Source organism: Paroedura picta, chromosome 6, assembly GCF_049243985.1.
Source record: "Paroedura picta isolate Pp20150507F chromosome 6, Ppicta_v3.0, whole genome shotgun sequence".
NCBI lineage: Eukaryota > Metazoa > Chordata > Lepidosauria > Squamata > Gekkonidae > Paroedura > Paroedura picta.
In genome coordinates this window covers 53,087,827-53,092,954 of record NC_135374.1, presented here as the reverse complement: position 1 = coordinate 53,092,954, position 5,128 = coordinate 53,087,827, and positions in this window count along the sequence as shown.

Here is a 5,128-nt window from a genome sequence, read left to right as displayed (position 1 = left end):
GGATCATCTAACCATCATGTCCACCCTGTCAGCACCCTGCAGAGCCTGTCCCAGACCCCTGCTGAGCCATGGGTCCCCTTGCTGCACGTTGTCCCAAACAAAGAGGGGAACGTGGAGTGCTGAAGGAGTGTGTATCTTCCTTGGTCCTTCCTGTTCACCCACCTCAGTGATTGCTTCTTAGGGCTTCCCAGATGTTTTGTCCCAACTCAGACTTATTGCCTCATCCCGAGGCCCTTTTTCTAGGGAGTCATGTTAAAGGTAAAGGTATCCCCTGTGCAAGCACCGAGTCATGTCTGACCCTTAGGGTGACGCCCTCCAGCGTTTTCATGGCAGACTCAATATGGAGTGGTTTGCCAGTGCCTTCCCCAGTCATTACCGTTTACCCCCCAGCAAGCTGGGTACTCATTTTACTGACCTCGGAAGGATGGAAGGCTGAGTCAACCTTTTTTTTTTTTATAGAAAGTTTTTATTTTATTTTCCAGAGTTGAAGACAGTGAGATACATGCAATCTACATTGTTAATACAGAAAAGGAGAGCTATACTCTTCATTTGATACACTTGGTTCCCCATTTTTAATCCCTTTTGTAAATAGTTCAGGTAAGGGCCCCATTGTTCTTGAAAGGCCTCTTAGTGTCAGTTTGGCTATCTTGGTAAGATCAGCTAGTTTATTCACCCAGTCTTCTGTCGAGGGTAGTTCTTACGTTTTCCATTTCTTGGCCAATTCTAAGTTTTGCTGCCGTCGTCGCATAGAAGAAGAAGCTCTGTATGTGGGTTAGGAAGCACTGTGGAAAAACATTTTGGTTCCCTGTTTCAATCTTAAAAACCCTCTTCTCTCCATTTAAGATTATAGACTGGCTACAGTATTATGGACTTTTACCCAAAGCTTATAGACTTTTTATAGACTTTTTCACGTTTGCACCACATTTAAAAAGAGAAGTCTACTTTGTTACCATCATTTCAACATTTGTTTGCATAGTTTCTGATAGTTTTAACAATCATAAACAGTTTATACTTAACATAGTCCTAGAGCCCTCCACATTTTCACTAGAAAAAGGGAAAAAGGAGAAAAAAAAAATAAGCCTGCTTAGTTGTACGGAAAGAAGAGAAACAAATATATATAAGTATACATTGTTAATACCAGAAATAATAAAATGGAGTCTTCATTAATTAATAGAATAGATTTTTCATTAGTTATATTTACACCTCCTCAGTTAGAAACCTTCTTTTAGTTATGCTTTAAATTTAGGCTGAAAGTCACTACAGAGATATGCTAGATAATTCAAATTCAGCTATCATAGGAAATCTAAAACCCCACACTATAATGTAAGCCCATTCCATTAGGTGTCTCCTTTTAGTTATGCTTTGATTTTGGGCTGGTAGACACTGCGAGATTAGGTTTAATAATACAAATTCAGCTTACTTAAAAGATCTTAGACCCCAGATTAACTTCTTAACTAGTTATATTGCCTATATGGCTACATAAAGGAGGTAAAAGAGGAAAGAAATTTCGACCACTGTGTTGCATTTCCATTCCCCAAGCTTCTTAAGGAGGTCTCATTTCGAGGCTTATTACGTCTTGTGGCTCCCGTTGACTAATGTTCTGTCCTATTGGTCTTTGGCTGGGAAAGTACAGTTGTAGTCTTTCCCTCGGAGTATACATCGATAAATCTTGAAGCAGTTGTACCTCCTGGACTCCAATATCAGTACAGATGTTTTTCCATGAAGCTCCTTTCAATCGATTGCTTTCACCGCAGATCCATATGTCTTTCTTGTGTATTGTTGCTTTGGAGTGGCTATATATCTTCTCAGGTAGGGTGTCCTTATCTGAGCTGCAAGACTCTGACATCCCCTTTTCCATCTCCATAACTTCAGATTCCTCTTCTGCTGGTAATTTTCCATCTTGTTTAGAGCTATCATCAGCCACTACTATTGGTTCATCATTCCTGTTAGAGACTTCTTCCTTAATGCCTTTAAACTCCATGAGCATATTTTTAAGTGAACCATTTAAAGATTCTTTCAGGTCTTGTGTTTGTTTATCTAGAAGATATGCAAATTTTTTAAACGAAAACATGTTCCAGGTTTGGAATTTTGTTAGACTTAATCAATTATGCATATGTTGTTTCCAAAATATATTTGCAATTTTGCAAATAGCCAGTAGAGGTCCTACAGAGTCCTAACGAAAGCAACAGTCTGTTTTGAATTAAAGGAATGTCTCTAAAGCTTAGTTCTCGCGAGATTCCACGGCTCTAATCTCTCTTATCTTCGAAGACAAAAAACAGATACTATAAGAGCTGTTACTTATTAGTTTGAGTTGATTTAAGTCCTTCTTCTGCTTAGAAAAGAAAATTAGCCTGCCTCAAAATGAGGTGGCATCAAGCAGAGCCAGAAACGGGGGGGAAAATAAAGACGGAGAAGCGGAAAAGCACTTGCATCTCTGCGTTGATTAATGACTCAATATCTTGGAATTTGGCAGCTTCACCCCCTCAGTGGTAAGAAATAGTCCTGTCACTCTGGCTTGTTTGGATTAGCGAGAGCAACTCTCCACACCGAGAGTTCATTCCAGGGAAGAAGGTGCCGAGGGAAACCCCACTCACTGTTTGTAGGCTCGATCTGATGTCTGCCAGATGTGGTGAGTCGAAGGTCTTGCTGGGAGGTATCCAATTAGCTTTGTAGATTAAAATAAGCTTTGTAGATTGCAGAGTTGAAAAAGGAGGAAAAGGAAAAAAGATTTTAAGATGGCGGACGGCGCTTGCTGGACCCTGTGCACACTGAGCTTACGTTCCAGTGGGAGATTAATTTCCCTGCGGAACAGAGAGGCCCCAGAGATTCACAAGGAATTCCTGAGAAGATTTATGGGTGGGTTAGCGTACCCAAAACCCGATTCTGTCAATCACAGCAGCGATTGACCCTCAGTGGAACAGGAGCTCGAAGTATTCGAGCTATCCAAGTGCCATGGGGAAGGCTGAGTCAACCTTGAGCCAGCTGCTGGGATTGAACTCCCAGCCTCATGGGCAAAGCTTTCAGACGGCTGCCTTACCACTCTGCGCCACAAGACATCATAGGGATGTCATGTTACACTCCCTTTAATGTTCCCCACCTATTAGGGTTTGTCCCCTTGTCCTCTGCCAGCTGTGAGAAATCTTGTGCAACAAAATGAATAACCAACATCAAACAATATAATACCATAGATAACCATAACCATATTTACTAACCAACACTAATTAGTGCCAATTAATATAGGGAAGGTGGGTCACTGCTTGCTCAGCTGCTGGAGAGAAGAGGGCATTCTGCAAGCATGTGGCATCTTAAATAGGCACCACATCCTTGCTCCGCCCTCTCCTATGCGACATGTCTGTAGAATCATAGAGTTGGAAGGGACCCCCCTCTGCTGCACAAGCCCTCCCGAACTCCTGACACTCTGTACAGTGCCATCCTTTTTTGCCAGCCACTTCCACAATGGCAGCCATGGTAAGTCACAGCCACTCTTTGTCTCTTGTCTTCTCATTATGTAACCAAAAACAATAGCCTCAGTTTAATAATTTTAGATTCTAGGGACAATTCAGGCTTGATTTGATCTAGAACCCACTTATTATTCTTTCTTCCTATCAGCTTTTTTCATTGTCCAACTTTCACATCCATATGTACAAATGGGGAATACTATGGCATGAATTATCTTGATCTTGGTTGTCAGAGCCACATCCTTCATGTAAGGATTTTTCTAGCTCTTTCATGGCCTCTCTTCTGAGTCTCAATTTCGTTGTGATTTCTTGGCTGCAATTTCTGTTTTGGTTGATGATGGAGCCAAAATTTAGAAAGCTTTTAACTGTGTCAATTTCATCGGCCTTCAAGTTGTGCAATTTCACAGTAGCCATTACTTTTGCCTCCTTGATATTCAGTAGTAATCTTGTGTTAGCACTTCCTGCTTTAATCTTCATCAGGAGTCATTTCAAATCTTCACTATTATTGCCAGTAATATGGTACCATCTGCATATCTCACAGTGCTAATGTTCCTTCCACCAATTTTACTTCACTATCATCTATATCTAATACAGCTTTCCTTATGATATCTTCTGCATATAGATTTATGATATAGAGATAAAATACATCCTCATATGACACCTTTGTCAATTAGAAACCATTCTGGAGGCAGGTGAATGTAATCCCAACCATCAAAAAGGGGGGGGGGGATGACCAAGAAAACTACAGATTAGGGAAGATATTGGAGCAAATTTTAAAGGGTTCAGTTTGCAAGTTGAAGGACAATTTGATGATCCAGAAAAGTCACTATGAATCTGTCCCCAACAGGTCCTGTCAAGCCAACCTTATTTTCATCTTCTATCGTGACAAATTTACTAGATTATGGGATGTTGTTTACCCGGATTTCAGTAAAGCTTTTGACAAAATCCACCCATCATAAATCTTCACTGTATGCATCACAATCTTGTGAGCTCATGTAACCAACATAAATTTGCAATATTAATCCTGGTGTTTTTTTTCTGAATCACACTTGAATATTTTGAATTTCTTATTCCATATATAGTAATGGTCTTTTTTGTAAGATTTTCAGCATCAATTTGTTTACATGAGCAATGATTGTAATGATCTGATATTTGCTGCAGTTTTTCATGTCTCTTTTTCAGAACTGAAATGTAGATTGAATGTTCCCAGTCTGTAGGCCATTATTTTATTTATTTATTTATTTATTATATTTATATAATATTATATTTATATTATATTGGAATATTTTCCTAAAGATTTCGATGGAATCTGTTTCTATGGCTTGGAAAAGCTCTATTTATTTCCCATCAAATCCTTGTTATCCCACCTCCACCAGGTTAGGCAGGATTGGCAGCATTAATGCAGAATTGATGTTGTTTAGATTGACCAGTGTGTTGCAAAGAAAGCCACAACTCCACAGGGACCCCTATGTTTGCATTCACCTAAGAGATCATTGAACTTAGCCAGAGGTCTGGATAAAATAATCCAGTTTAATATCACAGTATAAAAAAAGAAGAGTTTTTAAAATAGTACTATAGACCCCTGAACCAATAGTTCTCCTTTACACTCTCAGACAGTACATGGAACACTACATTTGTCTAAGGCTTCTAAATGTTCTCTCATTCCTACA